This window comes from Rhipicephalus sanguineus, chromosome 1 (assembly GCF_013339695.2).
Source record: "Rhipicephalus sanguineus isolate Rsan-2018 chromosome 1, BIME_Rsan_1.4, whole genome shotgun sequence".
NCBI classification, from domain to species: Eukaryota; Metazoa; Arthropoda; class Arachnida; order Ixodida; family Ixodidae; genus Rhipicephalus; species Rhipicephalus sanguineus.
In genome coordinates this window covers 197,617,022-197,644,570 of record NC_051176.1, presented here as the reverse complement: position 1 = coordinate 197,644,570, position 27,549 = coordinate 197,617,022, and the positions used below count along the sequence as shown (strand labels likewise).

General features: G+C 48.8%; 1 pseudogene; it reads left to right on the top strand.

Annotated features, from left to right (window-relative positions):
• The first annotated feature begins 4,354 nt into the window (after nucleotides 1–4,354).
• On the top strand, nucleotides 4,355–17,773 carry LOC125757133 (uncharacterized; annotated as a pseudogene).
• Nucleotides 17,774–27,549: the final 9,776 nt, after the last annotated feature.

Below are 27,549 nucleotides of genomic sequence, written 5' to 3'. Positions count from 1 at the left end.
ATCAAAAGCTGATTTTTCGGGGGCCCCATGCAGTTTGCACGCTTTTACATTGATAACATCATTTTCATCGTTTTGATTTCGCCTGATTGGTTCATAGACTGACTAAGTAACTGGGATACCAGCTGCTTCAACGAAGAGCCAGTTCAGTTGAAATAACTTATTCCTCGTTAGAGTAAGCGGCAGGTCGGCATTAGTGACTGTGAACAATTAGTGAATAACAAACAAAACAAAGATGTTGCTTGCAGCAAGTAATACATCGTATATTTTTGCGTCCATACGGTAAGAATTTTGTGGCATGACAACAGCGCTGATGGGGGGAGTTCGGTAGCTGTTATTCAATGTAAGCAGGGTTGCGCGACACGGTAAATGGGGTATTTCCTTTCAGAAAGCGTGACTTGGCGCTCACCTGCATGATGTCTATACCCAGGGGTCGTCATACAGCTACTTAGCGGAATCACGCGGCGTGACAAAAGTAAGACGGTGAGGTGCGAATCACCTTGACTTCATAGCGGCTGTATTTGAAGCGGTCCCTGTTATACAACTGACGAAGTATAATCGATGATCGCTGAGAATTGGTGCAGAATCTATAGATGGCTATTCAAGCCGACCAGGGGCGTTACCAGGAGGTGGAAAAACAGGCACGTGCCTTAACCCCCCTCTCCCCTCCCGCCCCAAATCATTTGTCCACTAAAGGATACCTGCATAAAATGACGCGAGACAAGACCCGCAAGCCCAGTCTACGCTGTGTATCTGCCCCTGCCTGCCCCCGACCCGAAAAGAATTCTTGGCTATGCCATTGAAGCCAACGGAGATATGTGCATGCCGCCAGTTCCAACCTTCAGAATGTTGCACCATTTTGTGCATCATTATTGCGCTTTGCTGTCTCTATGTTGCCTTCACTGACTTGTGTGCCGTCCAAATTCGACAGAAATACGAGTGAGGTGTTTGCGGGAATCTTGCTCCCAGGCACAGGCGTGCGCAGGGCTCCCCATTAGGGGGGTCGAAAGTTCATCGCAGCGCCCCCCCCCCTACTAAGTCAATGTATGGGGCAGATTTTGCGTCCCCCTCCCCCCCCCCTCTTAGGTGACTAGAAGGGTCAATACGGCGCAGATTTTGCGCCCCCCCCCTCTTAAGTGATTAGGGGGGGGCGGCCGCCCCCCCCCCCTGCCCCCCCTTGCGCACGCCTATGCCCCTAGGAAAGATTCCAACTTGACTTGATATTTTTCCTATTCCTTTAGCCAGTGAACGCTGTAGCCTCTTCGCACGGCGGATGCAGGCAGATAATTCGAGTGAGCCTTCCAGCAGGCTCCGATAAAGAGGAGCTGTATAATACGAACCGCGTCGTCACTGCCGCACGCCGACGACACAAGGGGCGTCGCCACGCGCTCGTCGGCGCGGTGTGAGGAGCGCATGTGTCTGCATGTATCAGCGGGACAGGGCGGTCCAATTACACAACCGCGGCGCGTTGTTGCATGTGCGCGCGATCGGGCCGGGTTCGGAGAGCGGCAACAACTGGGAGGTCAGGCCTGTTTTCGAAAAGTAGACCACGCGCCGAGATTGTTCATTGTTTCTTTTTTGCCTGCTCCTGTTTCGGCGCGTGCGTTCTTGTTTTGTGCGCCGAAACATCGAGACCACGAGGAAGGACACAGCGGGTAATCTACACAAAGGACCGGACTGGTCAGGCCGTGGCTGATGGAAGAAGGCGTGCTCGCCGCCGCGAATAAAGACTACAGCCGCGCTGGGCGCGCCGACGGAGCCCTCTGCTGTGGCAACGCCGCGACCCACTTTGGGGCGACTCCCTCGCGAGAAAGAGGTGCCTCCGGTCCCGGTGTCTTTTTCTTAGCTCGATCGGGACGCAAGGTCGCGACGAGACAGGTCAGAGGCGGGCCACTTCGCCCCTAATTGAGGACGTTTCTGCCGTGTGCGAAACTCTTGGCGTGCGCGCATTTATATACGCCCGGCCCTTCTGCGCTGGTCCTCCCGCACCATGCATGCCTCTGAGCATCCCTCCATTCGAATGAACACTTGTGCAGGGCGGCAGCGTATACCGCAAAGCTTCGTCTCCTCAGAAGTTGTTTGGAAATGCGATAACTGTGCTCAAAGCGTTGCAACTCAGTGAAATGTTCTCAGAAGATGGCTCTTATACTCATGTGTGGCACCGTGCCTATAAATCCCATTACATGCCAGAACACCTTCAGAAAAACCATTAAATTCACGCGTTGCCGCCGCAGCCAAACTGTTGGAAATCATTGCATCCGACGTTTTGAGTTTCACAGTTTTGCAACAGCCGAGAGAGGTTTGCGTCTCTCCACCGCCTGCATCCGCTCTCACAGAGAGCACCGGAGGTGGAGGCGAAGTAGAGGCTTGCACCAGGTGCTTGCGGGCCGTGCCTTGCGGCAGCACAACCATCTGCCTGCTCCACAACCACTGCAGCAGTGCGGAGGCGGTCATCGGGAGTCTTGCGTGCGAGCGAGTTACCGAAGGTGGCGACGGCGGGTCTCCGAGCTCCCCCTAAAGAATCGCGCACGGGGTGGCAAGGAGGACAGGCCACCGCGAGGGCCGAACGCAGACCGAAACAACTGATAGGACAGCCTGACCTGGGCAGCCGGCGCGCGCACGCACACACACACACACGCACTAATTCGGCACAACGCTCGTGGCCGCTGTCGGCGCTTCTGCCTCCTTTCTTCTTCGCCGTGCCACAGCTCGTCCTCTTGCGCCGCGGCGGCTTCCGGGCTTCTCGGAAATGGTCCTGCCAGGCTCCCTTGTTTTCGGGCGCTCCGGCTTCTCGGGCATTTCGGGGCGTTTCGTCTGGCCCAGAATACCACGTTGCCTTATTCTGTTTTGTTTTTTTAATTTTTTATTCCCGCGCATCCTCGGCGCGTTATTGATATTGTTTCTTGTCCGAGGAGGGTCCCGCTGCGAGAGTCCTTTCCTCGGCGGGACGACCCGACCCCGTCCGACCGTCTGTCTCGTGGCCCCCACACCTGTCCCCCGGGGCGATCGTGTTCGTCTGTCTTCGTCCTTGTCGCCCGGCGTTACTTGCGCGCTCCCCCAAGGACACGCGGTGCTCCCTCGCGGGAAAGCGCCTCTTCGCGCGCCGCACTACCTACAGTGAACACCTTGTTACATTTGTGAGGGAAAGGTAGACCAGAGTGTCTTGAAACAAAGAGAACACGGGCAGTTGAAACGCCCAGTTAACATTGTTGAAAGAACTGATCTAGATTAGCTCACGCGCATTTCTTGGTAGAGTAGTTTGGCGTACTCTGGATGTGTGCTCCGCTACAGAAACTCCTTTGTGTTGCGCGCTGCAAATACTTATTTAACCTCGTGACTGAATGTCGAGTTAACCACGGTTCTAGCGTACTCTGCATACGTGGTGGCAGGGTTATATGCATTACTCGGCGTTATTCGAAGGTCGCAGGTTCGGTCCCTGCCGGCGGCAAGTTATCTTTTCGTCCACTTTACTTTCTTCACACTTTATCCTAATTACAACGAATAGCATACCCTATACTTTCTTTGACATTGCTGTCTGTTAGTTCTCATTAATATTGTGTCTAACTGAGGAACGAGCCCTTAAAAGTAATCGTCTTTTCTTCATTCATAGCGAGGGTCTCGTTCTGGCAGACTTGATGCCTTCAGATAGTATGCGAGGGATTATTGGTCAGCTGCCAGCTCGTAAAAAGATCACATGCTACGTGAAGCCAACAGGCAGAAAAAAAGTGTTCCACACTCGCCGCCACGGTTGCGACTGGCGCTAACACTTCCAGGTTTAAATGCACATGTATGCCCCATAAAGTGGACGAGAGGATGACCGCCGCCGTAGCTCAGTGGTAGAGCATCGGACGCGTTATTCGAAGGTCGCATGTTCGGTCCCTGCCGGCGGCAAGTTATCTTTTCGTCCACTTTACTATCTTCACATTTTATCCTAATTACAACGAATAACATCCCCTATACCTTGTTTGACATCGTTGCCTGTTAGTTCTCATTAAAGGGGTCATGAAACGAAAATGAAACTTCCCGGTTGCAATTTTCCCTGATTTAATACGGATTAGACATACCAATTCCGAAATATTTCGGCACAATATCCATTCTGTAATTAATGACACCCATTTGAAATCACAGTTCTTTGGAGATCGCTAGCGACCATGCGCGACCGTCGGCCGCTAAAAGCACTAAAATGTGACGTCAGTGATACGTCATGTTAAGAGAAGTTACAAAGAGAGCGTTCGCTTTATTTTGCTCTGAAGTAATATAATTATAGGATACTAAAAAAGAAAAGCAGCAGAGCTATTTTGGCGCTCTGAGTTCTAAGCTGTACAATCACAGAGAGTGATCTGCTCGGTTTCCGCTTTCAAGTACATCCGGGCTCTTTCACGTGTGTATCCATGCCTTCCCGTCGGTTTGCTGGGCTCGGTCGGTGCAGTCAGTGCAGCGTCGCAAGTTGTGTTCTACTGTGTGTTTTCGGTGGCTTAGTCCTCGCTATTCCAACTGTGTGCGTCGTCAGACAGTGCCGCACAACTTATGAAAGTGCAAACAACGTTCGCTTTCACAAGCTGCCCAGCGAGCCACAGCGCAGAGCAGTGTGGCTTCGAGCTATCAACCGCGATGGCCCCGATGGTCTGGGCTCAGAGAGTGGTTTCGTGTGTTCCGACCACTTTCTGCCAGAAGACTACCAAACCAACCTCAATGTCCTTCGGAGTCTCGGTTTTGGACACAAGAAACGCTCGCCTCAAGCGTGACGCCGTACCGACGCAAGAACCTCTTGCTCGACGCACCACCGAAAAAGCTCAGGAGGTGTGAGGTCATGGTCGGGGCTTCCGCTAGCGCAGGTTTTTCCACGTGGTCTCGATACAGGTGCCTCCACGGCGCAGGCTTCTTCACCGTCGTCGCCGCTGCCGCTGTCTTGCTCTGACGATGGCCGGTCTCGCACCCGCATGGGTGCGTCGGCGTACGGCTCAAAGCCTAACAGCCGACTCCGCTCTAGCAGACGACGCTGTAGTTCGGGAAGGTCAGCCATCGCCCGCTGTGTGTCCATGATGTTATGGTGTTGCCGGCACCACAATCTAAACAGTATGATGCTACGAACCACGGTCAACTAAAACTCAAAAACATCGCTGCGTCGCCATGTTTTGTCAACGACAGAGACTTTTCATTGGCTGTCTTAAAATGACGTCAGCTACACAGTTGACTGGAACGTGAGCGGGGAAACCGAAATTGCGCTTTTTTAGTAATTCAGCGAACCCAGACATCAAACGAGTCGATGTATAGTACTAAATGGACGGCCAGGATTCTGAATACACACGTAGTTGAAAATTTTTGGAGGACGTTTCACGACCCCTTTAATACCGCGTTGATTATGCGTTTCTGTCTTGTAATCACGCGAGGGTGTAGAACGAATCGGGAATCGAGTTGAAATTGACAATGCAGAATGTCATTTTGTCGTTAGAGCGATATAGGAAGCAGTTCGCGGCGCATCTAGTGAGCACAGACTGTGTTATGTGAGCACATATTCTTGTACATGCGTGTTTTCGACACATTTCTCACAATCTGCGACAAGTCGAGAACTTGAGTGCACCTGCCGTGTGCTCATTTTAAGCGCGATTGACGTTATACGTGTCGTTTCGCTTTTCATTGCGTTTCGCTTAACTTGGACGTGCTCCTAACTCGAAACCGCGTTATCGACGAAGCAGTTTTCTCGTTAAGAGGAAACTTTCGAAAGAGCGAATTCTGAGTTCTGAGCACGGACGCACAACCAGTCCGCGCACACACACCAGATGTCCGGTGGCACCTGGTCGCTGCATAGAGAAAGGGAACCTCTCTCTCGGATGCGAACAAGCGCCGCATAGGGCAGACGCACGTCCTCGTGTCCGGCCGAGCACATCTGCGTTCTGCGAAGGTCCGTGGCAAAGGCCTCGCACCCACGGAAAGCAGCTGTATTGCTCTGAAGAAATAAAACGCCTTGCAGCGATATCCGCCGAAGAGCGTCTCCTTTAGCACCGCGTAACGAACTGTCTATGTAATAATGCTGGCACAACTCGGGGACGTCATTCGAGGACTGTCTGGCTAGATGGTAGCAGAGTCAATAGGGCGCTTAATTCACTCTGGACCTTTGCTTACGGATGCTTCCATAGTGAGGCATGCTTACTGCACGATCTCTCACCCGTTTCCCGAATTAGGTGGGTCAGGAGCTGTCATAAAGCATGTAAAGAAACATGTCCGACAATCCAGTCTGTCGCGTCACTCCGTGACAGGAGAATCGATGCGACAGATCTTTCGTCGCGTATGTAGCATGCGTCCCATCTATATGTTTTAATCAAACTTGCTGAGCGATTTACGCCGCAAATAATAAATGAGACAGAGAGGAGACGCCGAATGCATAGTTAAAATCGAACACGAATGGAAGTACGTTCCTTTCAGTAAATAACACCCCAATTATGGAACCTGCACAGCGTGTTGCGCTGTAATGGCCACGAATCGAAACGGCCTTCGATTTCGCCTGCAAGTCGCCGTCTCACAGAATCAGGGTACAAGACCGCAGTTAGGTACAGGGCTGACGTATATGGGTTTGTTTAGATCGTAGCTTTATTTGACATCCCGCAAAGGTAGATACTTTTAAAGCCAAAACGCCATGCTCCCCGCATACCTCAATTTTTACACCGCACAGCAAGATATGCGCTGAACGGGCCGATCTCGCAGGCAGTGCAATCTTGATAATACGATAACGCGATCGCACTAGTATCTCTGGTGTGGGGTATGGACTTGGCTTCCATTGTCTCTTCGCGGTTTAGCTTCGGCGTCTCGGTTATAGCGGACGCATAGGCGGGGGTCTTTCACACAAATATGTGGAGCGAACATTTCCAGGAGCAAAGGACATTTACAAAGAACACCTCTGTTCAGTCAGAGGGAGGCCTTGATGGCGACCTTATAGGCCGTGCTGTGGAGGTGATTGATTGAATGGCTGAACGCTAGTTTGTTGAATGCTCCTTCTCTCTTTCCTTTCTTACTTTGTGTCTCGCCTTGTCGCGCTCTTTGTACCGATGAGGAATCGTTAAACAGGGATTGTCGCTGGAGTCAACGTTTCGACAAGTGCACTTGTCTTGTCAGCTTCCCCGTACAACGATTTCCCGTCGCTTCAAGCCGACGTCTTCCCCTGAACTTCTTTCTGTCTCGTTTCAGTTTGTACCAACGTCATCCACGAACCAACTCGCCCAGTTATAAACCTCATTAATGCATATTATACGTAGCTTAGCCTTAGCGTGTACCATCCACGATCCGCAAACGGCTGTTGAACAGTGTATCTTATGTCATCGCATACTACCAGCAGTGTCTAGCAACGGCTATTATGTTCTCTTATAACGACAACATTATCTACATTCACTCCGAGTCCAGTAATTTAGTCTGTTACTAACTGTATGCACCGCTGCAGTGCCTTATATTTCAGCATTCATCGCCCAATTCTTGCCGTCACGAGAGTGGCGAGTGAGCTGCATGCTAAATAAAGATATCATGGTCAAAAATCGTCTGTGTCGTAATATATGTCCCGGAGTCGCATATGCTCGCACGTATGCACAAACCTGAGTTGGTTTTGCGATTGATTTGGCTTAGTTTATTATGTATAGTTTAACAAAGCGAGCCCAGTTGCATCAGCAAGGTGTACCATCGCGCGAAGGATGCTGTAATTATCGTCTTGCTGACTAGTATTTCGATTGCAGGAAACGAGTGTGTGGTTCACACGCACACATACATACGTGCGCACTGTTCAACAAGAAAAAAAAAACACATTTAAATGAGAGGGCCGGCACACAGGTACGTTATGAAAACTCGTTTCTTATCATTAGGTGCGCTCAGCTCATAGTCGGTATTTCGCCTGGATGTGTGGAGCACTGCATGCAGCAGCGGCTCATTCGTATACAGTTAGCAAGCTTTTGCCGAGTGCAGTTATGTTTGCCGAGCGGATAGCAGGTCAGACACAGGATAGATGGACGAACTACGACTGAGGTGATATGTATGACATATTTTGTCGTCTCACAAATAAAAACATTTTTAGCGCTGTGATAACCGCTGAGTGAGCTGCTTCGTAAACTATTTCGCACGCACGTAAAAAAAAAAAAAACAGAAAACGAAGCTTGTTTCTCTGCAAGTTTCGTTTCCTAATCACGTTACGAATTACGAATCACCATTGTACGAACCGCTACTGTACGCCCATTGCGAAACCGTTCTAGCGTATCAACCGTTTCGTCAAAGTGGGCATGGGTATATACGAGAGAGAGCTTCCTGTCACCGTTATTCAGTCTATCATAGCGTTCAGCACTTATTTGACTCAAGCTGCTAACACAAAAAGCAGCTTGAGTCACCTGAGACTCGCAGTTACCTGAGACTCGCAGTGGCTTCGGGCAAGCGAACTTCATTCGGTATTTAACAAATTCGGTGCGGCTTAATTTGAGTGTCCTGTCAATCAGCCTTTCACAGAAGAGCTTGCGCGCTGGTAAGCGCGACGGTTTGGTGCCCATATCTGAGATTGATTTCATGAAGGGCCAAAGATGAGAGCATGACGAATCGGGAAGTATGATATATGCGCTAAGCAGAGCGTTTGCACGAAATGCGCCTCTAGGAAATCACTTGATGCATCAACATTTCGGTTGGAGACGGCAGACATTGACAGGCCACGAAGTTGGCGACGACAGAGGTGTATATACGTCACGACGTCAGCGTATTTGCTTCCGTTTACCGCAGTTCGTCCGCATACCTGAGAATGGCTCTGCGCCAGTGCTTTAGTGCGCAGGCAAGACGTGCTGTTCAACGGCGCTAATGAGAGCGGCGCTCGCGGCCCTGAGGAGGCTCCGCGGGCGCCTTTTAACTTGCATGAGAGCGCGCCGTTGGTGTCCGCATGACACGCTATACTGAACCGCTCCGGAACCAGCGTCGCCAACGAGGCCCCTGCGCCTGCCGTCATTGGCAAGGCACTCCGGACTGTGTTGTAGCCTTCACCCGGCTTTCGTGCCGTGATGCATTGCATGCCAGCATTGTGTGCCACCTTTGACTGCAGACATCAATTCAGGCTGCTTGACACCACCTGTCTATACTTATTTTTTGGCGGGACTCGTTTCTTTTTCATTTTATATAGCACCTGCGAACGTTACTGCAACAGCCTTAGCTCGCTTTTGAGCATCACTAATACGTCTCCTGTAACGCATGAATGGTCGTCCTGGTAGGAGAATGGCTGAAGATGCTCCTGGCGACATTGACCGTCATATTACTGCACATGTGCGCAGGGCTAAAGTGCCGGTACGGTAGATAATTCGGACCCGACGTCTAGGATAGTTCTGTAAACTGTGCGGTGAGAATTGTTCGCCTCAGCCTTTTTCTATCCATTGAATGCTTGAGTGCAAGCAGATAACGGTCCGCGCATTGTTTCGCGTATACAGGTGGAGACGCGGTGTATGCGTTCAGCAACGTAGAGCGAGGTATGTATGTACCTGATAGCGTCGGTGCGCGTTCCGCTGCGCGGCGGGCACGTCCCGCGGTGTAAGGTGGCCAAGGCTGCCGGCCATTGCGCGTGCCCGTTGCTGTCGGAGTCTGGACTTGTGGCGTTCGGGTTCCACGCTAGCGCCGCTGCGAGAAGTGGGCGACACTCGACGCTTTCGGAGGGAAACCGGAGCGAGGCTGCTGCCGTGCGCAGAACGTGCGGTTAGGCAGTGCTGCGCGGCGCCTGGCCGACCCGGCGCCCGCTCGACACGGCGGGAATCGGTTATTGATGAAAGGGCGTCGCTGCAATTACGTTCTAGTATAAGGCCTTCTTCACCACGGGTGAACCGCACGTGCTGCCCGGGAAACAGGGTCGTGCGAGCTGGTAGCTGCAACGGAGGTGTGATCGCTTATTAGGTTGCCCAGCGGAACGCCTCCTGTGGATCCCTTTCATGCTGTGTCGCCCTGTGGTGCTCTCATGCCAGAGCACCAAGTCGGGCCCACAGCGCTGCTCACCGTATGAACACGTGGGGTTAAGAAAAAAAAAAAAAGAAGAAGATGGTGATTGGTGGTGGTGGCGGGTGTTACGCGTGCATTTCTGCCATTTTCATCTTCGCAAGACTTAATTCGGTCGGTCCGATCGCCCTATGTTGGTTTATTGCGCTGTATACACAGAATAGAACTCATACTTCCTCGATATTCTGCCTGTTTGGTCTATTGAGCTGTATTCACAGAGTGATACTTACATACCTTCTTCATATTCGACATCTTTGGTCTGCTGCGCTGTATTTGCTCACTCATGTTTGCTCCAATTAATATTTTTTTTTTTTGGAACAAGCACAAACTTCAGGCACAATGCGTTTCGCTTTAATGTTTTAGAAACGCCTTAACCTTGGCTCATATAACGATTTCACAGAAGTTTCTGTTCAAGACCAAGAAACGCGTAGCCATTAGAGACGAGCCCGTACAGATTATTCAGCGCTTCAAGCAACAACGCTGTGGTGGCCCTGATTAGGAGTGACATTTACGAAATCCGGCCTACTCATACCTTATTGGAATGTCTGTCACATCTTTCTGTGACTCGCATGCGCTCACTGTAAAGAGTCGATCGAGCACGTGTTGTCTTTTTGTGATCGTGATAACAGTGGACACGATGTTCTTCGGGATGTGTTAAACCTACTAGCTATCAGAGCTTTTTCAGAGGCAGACAGACAGAGGCAAATATCCTTGGACATTGACCCACGCGTTAATTGCGCACATATAAAGCTAATGCGGACATTGCTATAGCATTCATGAAGTCAACTGAGAGTAACAGATTGTGTTCGCATCGCTAGTGCCTTTCTTGCTCCCTCTTTTTTTCTTTCTTTGCATCCCTTCTTACCCTTGCGTATGGAGCAAACCGGACCTGGTCAACCTCCCTGTCTTTGCTTCTTCCTACTTCGAATCGTGGAGGCGCTGTTGTACACACTTCTTTATCGCCTTGCGAGTTCGTTGGATATGCCGCAGCGGCTTTATCGGGCCACGTGTAAATATATTTGTAACTCGAATCCAGGTCGCGTCTGGATGTGGGAAACAAGTCATGATGGTTGTGCACTTCTCCCTGTAGCTGCACCTATTGCCTAAGATGCTCATGACGGACATCGCGCATTGTGCAAATGCCCAGTACAAGACCGTCAGTGCAACTGGACGGCTACTTTTGGGGCCTTAGCAACGGCAGCATGGTTCTACGGCCGCATCATTTGGCTTGCAGTGACTCCTGACTTAGATTCGGGTCTGACAGAATGCCGTAGCCCATGATCATTTGGCTGTAAGCATAGTTTTACGAATAATCCATCATTGCTCAAAAAGCGTCGGCTCGCGCTGCTCGCACATCAACGTTCGCCCCCATTTGTTTGCACGGGTAGATTTGTAGCCCATAGCATTGCAATACGAGCTACTAAATTAGACCGCAAGAAATCAAGCATAGTGCATGGCACTGAATAAATTTTATATGAGACGATAGCGTCCCTGCCGTGCACGCGTAAGTCAAAGCTTTCTGCGCCAAAAAGAAAAAAAGAATAACAGTTCGTGCATTTCTAGGCCACTGTTCTCGAACAGACTAGATCGGCGCGCGCAATGCACAACATAATAAGTGCGCGTTCACTCAGACTACACAATACTACATACTTACACCCCTGCGATTCTACGTAGGCTCAGGTGCGCATTAGGTATGCACTTCACGAGAGTTTATTAGTGCAGGTGGCTTGTTTCAAAAGCCGCAGTAGCACTCGCGAAGACGCATTGCCCTGGAACGTTGTGGTCGTCGGACTCGGCGAGGAGCGAGGCAGTACTTTTTTTTTTTTTTTTTTGTCCAACCATCTTGCACACGCGAGCAAACAGGTTTTCTAGCGGTAAATATTTATCTAAAAGAACTGGTAGAAAACATCTGCGAATAGAAACCGTCCTTTGAGTCAGCCACTACTGTATACCATAGTGTTGTAAACCGGATCATGATAGAATCGTGCACCTTTCGCGAAGCTCAACTTCACTCATACTATAGATTCATTCACTCCTGACGGCGCCCTGAGCAGGGGCAAAGGCGTATGTTGCAGAAGAGCGTTCGTACGAATATTTACCTCTCGCGACGCCTTTCGAGTTGGCATAATTATGTCTATTTCGAGAGCTGCCGTTCCCCTGGCTCCATCGGGATCTTGTCGTTGAGTGGTCGCAGCGCGACCATGCCGCGTCCTTGAGCAGCGTTGGACGCCTCGAGGCCGACATCACCTGTGATCAACCGTCGCGCTGGGCGTGCGCACGCTTTTCTTTGCGAACAAACGTGGAAAAGAAAATGCATCGAGAGCAGCGTTTGGGTTATATGACACGCGCTTCGCCCGGCTCTAGTCAGATATATGTTCGACGCATGCCGCTGTTCGCCCTTTGTATATGTGGATACGTAATCTGCGTAGTAGAAGGTTCAAACGCTAGAGCTGCGCGTGAGAGCAGGCATCGACTGATTCTTGTATAGCGAACTTACTATTATTAGCGAAGACGGCCGGCCAATGGCAATCGTTAAGACATGTTTATGCATACGGGTGTCTGCTTTTTTTTTTTTTTTTAGGGGCGAAGCTCCTCTTAGTCTAACCTTGTCACGTCTCCGTTTTCCGGCGTAACCACCTTTGCAAACTGCCCACTACTTCGTCTTTGCAAACTTCCCACTACGACCCATCACCGATCCTTTACAAACTGCCCACTACTTCGTCTTTGCAAACATCCCACTACGACCCATCTCCGATCCATCACTTCACCGACCATAAAGCCGTTATAATGAAGGGGGAACGGAAGCCACGTGTAGCTACCATTTACGATTAATAAATTTTTTTGTATAAGTATATACAGTGTTTGTCACGTCTTTGATGATGTACTGGGCTATCGCTTTGATTACTGCTGGGCGAAACCACTGAAGATTTCACGGTGTAACCATGATTGCTTCAGGAGCTTCGCCCAAGCTCTTCATCATCCACCCGTGGATATGCTGTGAATTTTTTTTAGACAATGCAGATCTTTTATAAAGATCCTATGAGAATAAGGCTCCTGTAGTTTTCGCACACGATCTCTACGTTGAGGTGGAAATACTTTGCCGCAGATAAAATGACATCGAAGTGACTAATTAACAACAACCATAACCTATTGATTACACTTCTTCTCTCTTCTTTGATACGAGCCTCCATTCATGTGACGTACTATTATCTACGCCTGCAACGAATCATCTGTCACTCTCCTCCCTGCTCTTTCAGTTTTTTTTTTTTTTTTTGCCAATATTCTAAACGTCTCTCGCTTTTGTCAACCTCTGACCAGTTAATACTTCCATCCCGGCATTCCATCACGTGTTACGTAGTTTTCGAGCTTTTCTTGCAGCAAACGCATGACTCATCCTGTTACCAAGATTCCCTCCGGTATGTTTTGTCGGCAGGCAGACAGCTCGTCCTTCAAATAGCAAAGCGTTGTCCCTTGTACTATCACTGCTACGACTGCAAACTGAGTGCAGCGCCTGCTTGTGTCGCTTTTCTGCCCTTTCCGCTCTTTCGCACTGTTCTAAATATAATGCGCCACCAACTTGCGTAGCGTTCACTTTTCCTATCCTGTTCTATACACTTCGATCACATATACTATTTAGAAGCTTTCGACATGCTCTCCTTGAAAGGCGGTAAAGTTTCAGCTCACCGTGTATGCGCATCTTGCTCAACTTTTCCCTTTATATTTAAAAGAGGAGACAGATACCTCGTGGCTACTTGTTACTTACATTTCTTTTTTTTTTTTTCATATTTAGGTCGTGCCCGTAAACATAGCCTTTATGCTAATGCGAATGTGGTCGCGCTATGTAGATATCGATCTCAGGTCTTACGTTGCTTTTTCTTGTTTTTAGTTTTTTTAACTCTGTGACGCTCTATATATACATTTCAAATGTAACGCCATCTGAAAATAAAATAAAATTAAATCTCGCGTTTTGTATGCCAGAACCACGCTATGATTATGAGGCATTCGGTTGAGGGGTGTGCTGATTTATTTAGACTGCTTCAGGTTTTTTTTTTTTTTAATCTCCCTAGTCAAAGTACACCGGCATTTTCTTCTTTGCATTTCGCCTTCATCAAAAGGTGACTGACGTAGCTGGCACGCGTAATATACCCTATGAAATGCCTTAGTTTCTCAGGCATCAGTCGGAGTAATGTGACAAATTTCGAGCGTTTTTGTTTTATTGCACAGGCGCAAACGAAAATATGCTGGCACGTCCATTCCTGGTCCTCTTCATTGGCTTCGACCATGTGGAATTAGCCCCACTTACTTCGCTGCTTCTAACAGGGCACGAAAAGCTTATCTGCACCATTGTCAGGGATTTCAGTGGGGGGATACATCTATGAAATGCTTAATGTATACGACATGATGACAAAAAAAAATACGTTAAATAATATCTAGCGAAAATCACGCGTTCACTGCACGCCTCAATCAACGAAAGTAAAATGAAAGAGTTTAGTGGTGCGGAACCACGAGCAATGGACTGGCTAACTTTTTTACTCCGAGGGTAGATCCATCGCACGTGCGAGGCAGCGCAGGAGAGGCACACGCTTCAGAAGCAAGTATGATAAGCTGAAGACACTGGCAAACGTCTAAAACTTGTAAAATCGAAATTGTCATCGTAATAAACGTTAGTAAGAATACTCTCGAGTTGCTTGAATGGTGAACAGGTGAACAGCTAGACAATGCTAAGATTGTTCGTTGAGCCAACTGGTGCCCAAAGAAGCAAACAACACTGAAATAACAACATCAACTAGGACGGTCATCTCGAATCAAGTGGTCAAGTGTCTCTCTACTGTACATACATGGAATGCTGTATATTCCAAAATGATTGTTGGTGCTGCGTTCGAGAATGCATGCAGCGCGGGCTCAAAGCACTGTCGCGTGCGCGCAATCTGATGAGGCAACACTCTTTCCAGATTGAACCGGCGACAATATGCGAGAAATTTCGAATACAGCAAGCGTGCCTTCCGGCGAGCAGCGATTATCCAGCGAGAAGTAGCCACCTTCAAAGCAATACAACAGACACTGCATGATACGCATTGCGCCGATAGCTGTCGCACGAGAACAAACACTCCGCTCTCAGTGCTATATTTATATTTCATGTGGTTTTGCCCCGGTGAGCACAAAATGTCGGGCTCCATAAAAAAGCCACGGATGGTCAAAATAAAAATAACATAACCAACGACGCCGACACCGCAATTTCCGAAAAACGAGCTCTTTAGTGGTATCGTGTTAAAAACTACTTGATAGCGTTAGGGTAGAATATTAAGATGGTGATTACGCCTACTTCTGTTTACGGCCAATATACTTCTTTCTTAATTACTATTCATTATTCAGTCTATGCGCGTTATTTGGGTTACCTCCTGATAGCCAAGCAACCGCAGTTTCGGGGTACAGGCAAGTTTTAAGTGATGGGGTAAGTAATAAGTGTATCTCGGTTCTTCGATTGATTTCTTGCCTATCCACCGATGTGGGTGCGTGCCATGTGGTGTAGGAGCAATATCATCGTCCTCTTATTGCTCCCCCTCAGCAATGGCCGCTAACGACCCAACCAGCCGCTCGTTCACGGCGTGGTCGGATTTTGGGGAAAGGGCTGACACCGACGACGCTGTCATCCACATATACCCTCATCGAAATCAGGTCAGCGCCCAGTCGGGGTGTCTCGCTCAACCGACAGAGACTGCACGCCGTTCACTCCGCACTGGTTGTATACAGATGCGGAGAGTATACCAGCACTCGGAGCAACGTATTTGCTTATCGTGTTTGAAGGGTTAGGGGTAAGAACGCTCGAGAGATGCTATGCGAAAAATGACTGCTGCGGTGAAGTTTAGACAATGTAACTCACGCAGCCAAGCAAGGCAGCTATCCTTTTCGAAAATGTTAAGGAAGCTTTGCCGAAAACAGGGTAATCTGTCGACCTTATCGCGGTACAGCCAGTATATAATATGAGTAGTGCGCGACCTGTGTATTTTATGAGATAGAAGATGAAGATGTGGTAGCCTTATTGACATGCCGTGATGAACCGATAGCTGATAACGCAAAGCTGATAAAGTTTAACGTGAGCGGGTGGTGAATATTTTGCCGTCGTCTTTTGCGTGTAAGGTAAGGAGGCATCGCGAACGTGCGTGAGATAAGCATGTGTTCAGCGGGAAGATACGCGTGTAATGCACTGTTGTGCAACTAGCAGCAACTCGCTCGGTAAAATGATCATTTGTTCGCACAATTATTGTAGGCTTTTTTTTTTTCTTTTCACAGTAAATATCAGTTTTCGTAAATTCTAAAGCGGTGCTGAACCACCCATCATCCTTAGTGAAAAAAACACATACAGCTGAAAGCAGACGCTGCTGCGAACAGCTCAGCCAAATAAATCTTGGAGTTGTGCACGGTAAGGATAGTTCACGAGCGGGATCGCGAAGCTGCCACTTTCTCAAACGCCCTCTCTGCAAGGGCCGTCATACAACAGACCTTTCGTGGCGCAACAGATTGCTGCTACTGTCCGATCGTTGGTCCGATAGCTGACATAAACGAAGAGTGTCGTTTGGATCAGATGCGCTTCTTGCCACGGGGTGCCGCCACGTGCCGGGCGCCGCGCTGTATGTTGTGCGCGCTCAAGATGATGACGTGCGCGTGACGTAGCTTCGTTCCCGTTTCTCATCCTTCCCTGTGTATCCTCCAGCTCTCTCGTCGGGACGAGAGGAGAGAGAAGCGCTTGAAGCGTGCTGCGACAAATGCCTATAGCTCCGCTCGTACTTCAGCAATTCTAAACATTTTTGCGGTTATCGATTCGTAAGGGGATAAACTCTGTTGCTGAGGTCAGTCGACCGTTGCTTGGAGAGGTGGTTCAGGACCCCTTTAAGGTGTTGCTCAGTTCCTCGTGGTTCTTCGGTTGCTCCTCATGGGAAATAAGGTTGTTGGCCGTCCCTTTGTGTGGTTGTAGCCATCCACAGCAACTGATGTTAGCTCGGTACACTTTTGCGTGTAGCCCATCCAAACGAAAGCACAACCGCAAATAGCTGCAGCGACCCAGTCTATCTGCACAGCTGAACATTAAGTAGCTGTATTGTAATGCCTGCTGAAATACCATCACTGACCTTTCGCTGTCATCTGCTCGAGACACAGAACATTGCTCTTTCAAGTTTGCACGCGGACTAGATGCAATAAATTCTTCTGCATGCACAAATCCTTCCATGCCTTTACGTGCTCGCTTTGTTTATCCTTATGGAATTTTGGGGAAGCGGCATCGATAGACCACTCTTTCTATTAAAAATAAGATCCACAATAACCACTCTTTCAAGACCACTCTTTCTATAACAGTAAGATGTACTTAGAGTAAAATGACGCGAAAAGCCAGCGTGTAAGAGGCTTCGCGTTCAGCTCGTAGAGACGGCTGTGGGCGTCGCAGCGGGGCCGTGCCCGTTCGAGGGATCCCCAGCTCGCCAAGCTCTGGTTGCTCCTGCCCGTCCTCGTGGCCGCGGCCCTGGTGGTGTTCCTCTCTGTGCTGCTCTTCATGCCCCTGCTGAGCCCCAGCGGCGTCCGTCGAGGGGACGTCTATGTCCACGACTCCTGGCCCACGCACCGTGTCGGGGCATCGGACGCTGGCGGTGCAGCCAACGCGACAACTGACGCCGAGGAGGACAGCGCGCCCGTTGATTCGGACAGGCTTCTGTCAGCCTTTGTCGTTGAAGTGAGGCCAGCGCACTTTTGGCCAAACTTCAGTGGTGGCCCAGTGACGCCCAAGGTGCCTCACTCGTGACGTAAACTTGAGGTCGCGAATTTTATGGCGTTTTCCGTATTGAGGTCGTTTATTGTTTAAAGAAAGCTTTTTAGAGGTTGCCGGCTAACGCTATTGCTTCCTTCCGAATGCGGTGTAAATCTTGACTCTTGATAAACACTTGAATGCCCCATGCAGAGGCTCTCGAACTTAAATGATGTAACTGAGAGATGCTGCGGTAATGGCAAGAGAGCGTCGACACCGTCAGTATATAGTTTTTTTTTTTTCTATAGGTATCACAAACGGTAACACTGGCGTATTTCGCATTCTGGACAGGAAATCTGTCAGTCTATCTTAAAATTCTTCTTTAGCATACATGTAAGGATTTTATTTCCTTATGATAGTTCTTCAACTGCTAAAGTATTAACGCTATTGAGGGCGTCCGCTCACGAACTGTTGGGTCGAACCAAAGCCGACTTCCTGTGCGTTATGCATTGCACCAAACATTTTACAAGCGAATAAGTGGTTATGCTTTAGTTTTTTTTAATGAATTATAGTAAAATGGCCTGCTAATATATTTCTTCTCTTCACGTTGTTGCGAAACTCACCTGAAGCGCAGTGTTCCGGTAAGGCTGCCAATTCCGAAATAAGGGGCTCAAGATACGAAGTCAAGAAACTTCACTGCCCTTGTTTCCTGCAGCCTAGAGAAGTTTTCTCTCGTGCAACATCGTTTTGGACAGCTACACTGTTGAAACGCGCCTGTTACTTTTCTGACCGGCCCATATTAACAAAAACACTTTTGCGTTGAAACTGTTCGTCATAGCAGTTACCAGCCATCCTTGAAGGTTGACATTAGTAAAGGCAAGTCCAAGCGCGCGCGCACGCACGCACGCACGCATGCATGCACACGAGAGCGCTCTCATGTCGTGACGGTATTTTTTTCCTCTATTCTTTCGTTTTACGTGTCGCGTCTATCGACATATTGCATTAATTCTTGGTAAACAATTAAGCCCTGTCCTGCAGAACTAGCTATAATAAGAACAATAATCATTCCTGTGGCTTTACGTGCCAAATGCACGATATGTGTATAAGACACACCGCAGTGGGGGATTCCGGACTGATTTTGGCCACCCGGGGTTCTTTAAATGCAGTGCCTAAATCTAAGTACACGGGTGGTTTCGCTTTTCGCCCCGATCTAAATGCGGTACCATGGCCGGGAATCGAACCCACGTCCAGCTAGGTGGTCACATAAACCGTAATCTGTGCAAGTGGGGCCAGCCAAGCTTCCCCATGCGAGTGCATTGCCGTCGTGGGCAGAAGTGAGATGCAATTGCAGTGGAACGACCCGTGATGTTTAGACCCAAGCGCCAAGCTGATGTATTGATCGGCCAGAAGGGAGAATCGCGTTCGTGTTTTGTTCTCCTGACGACGTACTGTGGAATTGTAGAACTCCGTCCTTGACGGGGCAGCATGCGTGCGTTGCTCCGACTGAGTCGATGAAACGATAACGGCCGTGATGGAATCGACCGACCCGCTTTATAGTTTCGATCGCTTGCGGAAAGCAGCAACAGCTGCTTCGTGCCCAATTCCCTCGATCTTTCTCGCAGGTCCAGATTCGAGCAGCAGTAGTTTTGACAGAGACGAGCAAGAACCCCCCCCCTACAACACATCGAGATTCTTTTCGGTGGTTCTGATTATCACGTTTGTTGGCATCCCCCTTTGAAATGATGTGACGCACACACACACACACACACGCATATGCATATATATATATATATATATATATATATATATATATATATATATATATATATATATATATATATATATATATATATATATATATATATATATAGTTCGTATTTCAATGTGAAGTGTAACGAAGTTTGCGATCTAGTGCGTAAGGCGGAACTTTTTTTTCGTTCCCGTTTTTATGGGTCCGTTGAAACTCATGTATTTCTTTCTCGATTTAACGAAGTAGTTTTGCGACGAAGTTTCGATACAGCGAAGTGTTCGCGAGTACAAAGCAATATTAAAAATTAAATTCAGTCAATCTAAATGAGCATGCGTCAAGTCCACGGGTATTTTTGCATTTGGTCTCCCAACTAAATGAGGCCGCCGTGGCAAGGAATCGAACCCGCGTCCTTGAGCATACAGCGCAACATCCAAACTATACGTCAACAAACAGACTGCGGCGCTGTTCTGTGCCGGTTTTTTTTTTTTTTTTCCTTCCGCACACATCCAGCCCTATCAGCCCGCGACCAGCTCATGGTTACTTGACGGAAATTATGGGCAGCGTCGTCGAGTTGCGCTTTCGTATTCAGAAAAATTACCCGCAGGCATGCCGCTGTGTGTGTGTGTGTGTGTGTGTGTGTGTGTGTGTGTGTGTGTGTGTGTGTGTGTGTGTGTGTGTGTGTGTGTGTGTGTGCGTGCGTGCGTGCGTGCGTGCGTGCGTGCGTGCGTGCGTGCGTGTGTGTGTGTGTGTGTGTGTGTGTGTGTGTGTGTGTGTGTGTGTGTGTGTGTGTGTGTGTGTGTGTGTGTGTGTGTGTGTGTGTGTGTTCGAACAGCGCGTTACTGAATAGCGCATGAGTCCCGATGGGGGCACCGCGCATTACTTACATTGTTTACGTGTGTTCTATAAAGTAATAAATGGCGAGTAGGAGAGGGCGTGTATAGAGGAAAGCGAAGGCGAGAAAGAAACCGGTCTCTCGCGTTCGACCTCGGAGTCGTTTAGGGACCCTTTAAACGGTATGGGCTTGAAATTTTCGAGGTTATTGGTTTGGTACCAGGTCAGCCGGCCAGTTTGATTATCTGTGTCGTGCCGTGCCTCAACGAAGAAGTGACGGTCAAACGATCGGGATTGGCCCTTCTCCATCACCCATTATTAACTTAAATGATTGTGTTGCGTATGCATTCCACACGGCAATCCTGGTTTGCCATGCCATTTCGCTCACATACGCGATGAGCAATCCACCACTTGTTATTGCGGCGAAAGATTACACACCGCCAGGAACCTTCACTCAAATTGCATGGATACGGAACCCCACAGCGGACGGATGCTATTTGTCGAGCCACTTGCTGATTCTTGACACATTTTCAGTGAACTTCATATTATTGAGAAATAAAAGACACATTTAGCTGAGGGGACATGTTGCCACTGGTATAGGAACCCAACCACCAATCTCCCTCATCGTGGCTATACAAACGGTGTTTCAATAAATTGAGCTACACGGCAGCGGCTGCCCCTGCGTTCACTTCCTCGTTACTCTCGCAAATTTACATAACAGTTAACACGTAACCCTTGGTATCGTTCGTCAGTAGTACGGAAAGCCGACCTAGTTGGTACGAATGCATAGTGCAGTAGCGCAAGAAACACAGGGACACAGGCAAGAGAGACGATACAGGCCCTAACTTTCAATTGACGTTTATTTTTTTCGGAAACACACATATATACGTACAAACAAACAATTGGTCATGCGCAGTGGCTCCATCCAAGAGCGAAACATAATAAAAAATTTTCTCACTTTCCCAGTCACAGCCCGGAGACCAGCAAATATATTTCTTTATCCGACAGGGATGAAGATGGGTGGCTTATCTTTCAACCGTGCAGTGAAAAATGCTTCGGCTAGCTCTCTAGCTGTTTGATCGCCGTTCTGAAATAATATGGTTGTGTCATCAATACACGGGGTACATTTGCACTCTGCGCAGTGAAGGGACAGGTGGCTATTTGGCCTGCATTTCAAGGACGCAAGCAGGTTTCCCGTCCTCGTCATTGCTCGCAACGTGCGAGAGAGCAGTGAAATATTTTAAATCGCCAACTGAATCGAAAAAGCATGTGAACCAGAAAAGATGAAAATGGCTGTCACTCCATATGTCCATAGCTTCTCACATCGCTTAAAACAGATTGGCAGAAAATACAATGTGAAGGTAATATGTTCCGCTCAGGGGCGTAGCCAAGGGGGGGGTTGGGGGGGTTCAAACCCCCCCCGAAATTTTTCAGTTTTGCTTGTGTATATATACACGCACACATACAAACGCACGCACGAACATAGATAAAGTATGGTTGAACCCCCCCCCCCCCCCCGAAAAAAATTTCTGGCTACGCCCCTGGTTCCGCTGAAAGCAAAGTGAGCCGTGGGTGCCCCGCAGAGGTAGCCGAAGCGTTTTACAGCGAAAGCTGTTATGAGATCATTTCACCGGCCGTATTTTGTGCCGTAGTTGTCCGCCGCCGCCGCCGCCTCCGCCGGTGTCCGTAACCAGTATCACTCGAAATAAGAAAAAAAAAACGAAATAAGAAAAAAATTCTAGGATGGAACGAGGCTCGAACCTGGGCCCTCTGCGTGTGAGCCCAGTATTCAACCTCTGAGCCATGCCGGTGCACGAAACTGGTTTGCAAAAAGGTCCTATACAGGCATCATGTCGGGAAGGAACCACATTAGCATATGCAATATAGCGTGATAAAAGAGTAAAATAAGCACTAAGCGTCGCACAACGCGAATTCTGTAACCAGGCGTCACAAAATGCGAATTGCGCAACGAGTAGGTTGTTGAATGCTTCCAACCCTTTACATAGAGCTCTGCCCCCGAAGGTCACGGGATCGAATCCCGGCCGCGGCGGCTGCATTTTCGATGGAGGCGAAAATGTTTGAGGCCCGTGTACTTAGATTTCGGTGCACGTTAAAGAACCCCAGGTGGTCAAAATTTCCGGAGCCCTCCACTACGGCGTCTCTCATAATCATATCGTGGTTTTGGGACGTTAAACCCCAGATATTAAAAATTAAATTACAAAGAGCTCTGCCATAATTCTTCGTCGTCATCAGGCACAGCATCAACAAAGTGCGCATAATGCCTTACATCCGTTTAGCAGGTACCACGGCTCTCCGTAGAATGACGAAAAATGGCACAGTGCCTGCTGCGCTATTTCTTAAAAATTACAATGATTTATAGCGTAGTGGGTTCCTCGCAAGTGCACTTGTATTGGTTGCCAAGGAAGCCCATAAGCGTATGATTGATTTCCTCGGGTCTCAGTAAAGTTCTTAATTCCCCCCCCCCCCCCCCCCGTCTCTATCCCACGCCAACGTATGTTAACAATACAGCATGACGGGAGAGGGAAATAGCAACCGGGCGTCACCCAATGCAAATTACCTAACTGGTGGGCCGTTTAAAGCTTCCAACCCATTACAAACGGCTGAGCCATAATTCTTCATCGTCATCAGTCGTCGCGTCAACAAAGTGCACATAATGCCTTGCAGACGTGTAGCTGGTGCCTCGCTTCTCCGCAGAATGACAAGTAATGGCTTAGTAGGTGCTTCCCAACCTCACAAAAATTGTGATTTATGGCGTAGTGGGTACCTTTCTAGTGTATTCTATTGTAGCCCCAAAAATTTGGAAGGACGCTTAAGCTTCGCCTTTAAGAGTTGAACGCGATAGGGATATCCTGCCCCTGGTGCGCACTTCGAACAATACGAGTGTTTAACAGAATGCGCGCACTGAGGTGCGTGCCTTATGTAATGGGTAGCATGCTTTATACCAGGGGCAATTATGCGCGAGGAACTTTTTCGAAGTTGCGTTGCACCCACTACGTGGTCTTAAAGGAATACGCCAGTAATGTGCCTTAAGTCTGTATTGGGTGGCTGTGTTTAAACCACAAAGTCGTTATGATAATGACATGGTGTGACGCCCGATGGCAATGTACGCTTGTACCACGCAATATTACTGCGATATTGCATCTCGTACTGTGACACCTGTATACAGGACGCGTATTTTTGGGAAGCATGAATGTTATCTTCAGTGCAGCTCCAAGCAGAGGCGTGGCTGTGTTACTAAGTGCACACTCCGCTTGAGCGCATATTGTCGCTATGTGATTGTACTTTTGCTTGCTTTATTTGTGCTATTATTGTGCACTGTAATACTAAGTGTGATAAATACCATGAAAGAAAAAAAAAAAGAGGCGTGGCTGTGTGGTACAACACCTGCTTGCCACGCAGCCGGCCTGGGTTCGATTCTCACTCGGACCCAACATTTTTATTATTTATTTTATTTGCAGCTTTTTCGATTTTTCGGTCACGGACAAGGTGATGATTTTTCGCTCACAACCAACGGTGCCGACGCCGACGGCGGAATTTCCGCGATACGAGCTCTTTAACGCTATCGCGTTAAAAGAGCTTTCAACGGGCTCGCTCTTCCAGCTTTCGCTGTGACTGTGCTGCGGTTTCAGCGCAGGCCTGGCGATTTTTTCATTGCACGGTTGGAAGATAAGTGCATAAGCCACCCATCTTTATCCCTGTCGGATAAAGAAATAGATTTGCTGGTCTCAGGGATGTGATTGGGAAAGTGAGAAAATTTTTTATTATGTTTTGCTGTTGGACGGAGTCACTGCGCATGACCAACTGTTTGTATGTATATATGTGTGTTTCCGAAAAAATAAACGTCAGTTGAAAGTTAGCGCCTATACCGTCTCTCTTGCCTGTGTCCCCGTGTTTCTTGCGCTATTGCACTATGCATCGTTCGTCAGGACCACTCGCGACAACGGTGACGAATGTTAAAGCACAGGTGGCACTACTAGGACACGTGACAGAATAAGACGTGTGAAGTCTATGCCAAACAGGTGTTTGCTTGCTCCACTTGAAGAAAGGACTGCATTCGTAAGTTAGAATGTTGCAGCCACTTTGGTACTAAAATAAACTTGTGAAGTAAATGCAGCGGTAAAAACGCTTAAATGCTTGGTCACGAATGCATGAGTAGCACGCCAGCATGACGCGTGTGCACTGTCCAGACCCAGATAAAATATTGTATTCTCACCGAAACCGTTTGTCTCTCCACTGTACCGGAGCCAAATCGCCTGAGCCTACGGAACTTGTGCTGTGTGGCCTTAGCGACCCACTTTCGACCGTAATGGATTTTTCACCCTCCCCCCGCGCGTTCTGCAGTGGCTGCGCGTGCAGGGCACGCGGTAGTGAAGAAGGGCAAACACCTGCGCTAATGTTTCTCAGGAGCTTCTGCCAGCAAAGCCCTGCTTAGAAGCCATTCGGTCTGCAGCGTTCGTGCCCCCCCGCTCTTTCGTACTGAGTTCAACAGAACGCATTGATATTCGTTTATTAGGTGAAGGCACCTTCACCACCTCTTTGCAACGCTGCATGAAGCAGCGCAACGAAGAAAAGAGAGAGCGAGAGAAGAAAGGCGTGCTGATTAACTAGCAGAAAAATCTCGTTTGGTATCCGACACTGACGGCAGCAAAGGGGTTTAATGGAAGTATTTTTGAAAAAAAAAAGTAAATAGAGACAAGAATAACCGATGTGCGCAAATTACGATTCTTCACTTTTTGAAGATAAAGAATTTCATCCTTAACAAAGGCATAATGTGAGACTGTGTTGGTGCCCTGCCCTCTACGCGATGCTGCAGACTAACTGCGGAGGTAAAATAAGTGTGGAGTTGAAGCTACGCTTACTAGGCGTGCTCTTCCACGACTGTGGTAAAGTATTTGCAACATTTTTATTGAGCTTCAAAGTAAAACTGTGGTGAACGGCGCATGTAGCGCTTCGGATTAACCTTGACAACCCATGCACGGTTACTTAAAGAGGCCATGACACGGTCACCCAACGATTCGCGGTTTTCAGCGAAAAATAGAAGCAGAGGGTCTGTTGCGCCTTTACATATATAAAAATGAAATGTAAAATAATATTTAAATCCAAAATAATCTATAGAAGTCGCCGGCTATAAGCCCCGCCCACCTCCGGCGACCGCCATTATTCCATGGCATGTGTGAGGTCATGTGCTTCATGGAGCGGATCCGTCGTCTTCCACCACACCTTACCACACGCGGTCAGTGTGTTGCTGCTGTGCCGCGGTGGCATTGCTTCAGCCGCAGCAAATCGTTTAATCCCAGGCAAGCTCAGTAAAGCTGAAATAGCTAGATTGCACGGACAGCTGACAGCGGAACGAAATCGTCCGCCGGAATGCAGACGCTCGCACAGCAGGCAGCTTGTTACGTCACTGCTCGCGAGCACGCCAGTGCTGCCTGACGTTCAGGCCACTCGCGTGTTTATAAAATATTTTATAAGTTAAATGCACCACCAAATGCGCTAAAATTTCGCCAGCTTGTTTGTGAACGCACTAGTATTTACCCGCACAACACAGATCTTAATCGAAAATTGGTTGTCGTGACCCCTTTAACGTGCACACAAAACTGTGTAAACGGGCGTTCGTGAGTTACAACCCCTTCGCCGTGTGGGCTGCACTGCCGGAAATCGAACCCGCGGCCTTGTTACCGACAGTAGAATGCCTTAGTCGTTTATTTCTCAGGGCGTGCATGTTGCTACGAATTTTCAGTAAGGTTGCAACGGTGGCTACTTCGTATATGGCATCATTAACGATGCCACATACTAAGTAGCCAATACTGTTTGCTGAGTTCTGCTTTTCTTACTAAGGGCTAAACGAATGACACTGACAAGTACGTGCGCATACTGTCAACTCTTGATTGTTCACATGGGCTCTTCGAGTGTATACACATAATATAGGGTGACGAAAAGTAAATACAAAACATAAAATGACTTACGTAAACGAGTCACTTAAGCACGCCATATGTCCCAATGACAATTAGGGCATAGTGTTGCGTTCGTTTTTGAATTTAAAGCTGCTTCTTCGTGTAAAATCACGTAAGCACACCATGTGTGGCGTTGGGAGCATCTGCTTTTAAATTCGCGGTCAAGCCATACTTCTCATTTGTACCTAAATTAAAAACTTTCGTTTTCGTCTTTGATTTACCTGTTTTGTATTTACTTTTCGTCTCCCTGTCGTCTGTTTTTATTTGGCATGCGTTTGTGAACAATAAAAAGTTCGCAATTTGTGCAGATACTCTCGTCACACGCTGTTTGAGTAATTTTCGTATATTCACGTAGCAGTACAAGAAAACTAAGCCACCGATGTCCCTAGTTTGGTCGATAACATAAAGTGTGCTGTTTCGATACGACGCCACTTCATTCATTCATTCGTTCATTCATCGCTCTCTCTTACATGTGAAATGGCTGTACGGGCGTTAAAAGCGGCGCCTCCATTTCCCCAGCGTTATTATCATTTAGCAGGCGAAGAGTCATTTACGTGCACAACGTACTGACGTTATCCTAGAGCAACACATTGTGGCGAGAGATTCAAGCGGACCCGCACTTGTCTGTTTATGAGGAGGTTCTTACTCCGCGGTCTCAGGTTTAACGATTGTGTGTCAAATAAAGTCCTCCCAGAAGGCGCGCGCGAGAGAGAGATTCCACGGCGCGAGCAGGCGCCGAGTAGCGAGCAGCGCGAAGCCGGAAAGGCGCTCATTGCGTCCGAGAGCGCGCGCGCGCACCGCGCGTTACAACTTTCTCTCCTTGGTTAACGGGCTCCTGTTGGCGCACTGCTCGCGAGAAGCGGGCGAGGGGGAAGAGGCGAGAGTGGGCGCAGCGGTGGCACTGCGATGAGAATCCGCGCCTCTAGGGAGAAAGCGTGGCTTTGTTTATCCCGATTAGGGAGAAACGCCTCGGGTTCGGAGAGGACGGGGAGCAGCGCGAGGGAGAGGCAGCGCTTACGACGATGAAGTCGCCAAAAGGCGAAGCAGCCCTGGGGAACTCGGACTGGTCCGCGCAAGCGCTCTGCTGGCTCGCGCGCGCGCGCGCGCGCGCCTGTGTGTGATTGTGTATTCCTTGGCGCGCTGTAATTCGGCCGCGTGGGGATCGATGCGCGCTCATTCCTGGCGGGATGCTGTTGCTAGGCGACCGTGCCCAGTGGGGCGGCGTCACATGCCGCTACTTGGCGCAAACGCCGTCGGAGGGAGTGACCGTCGCGCTG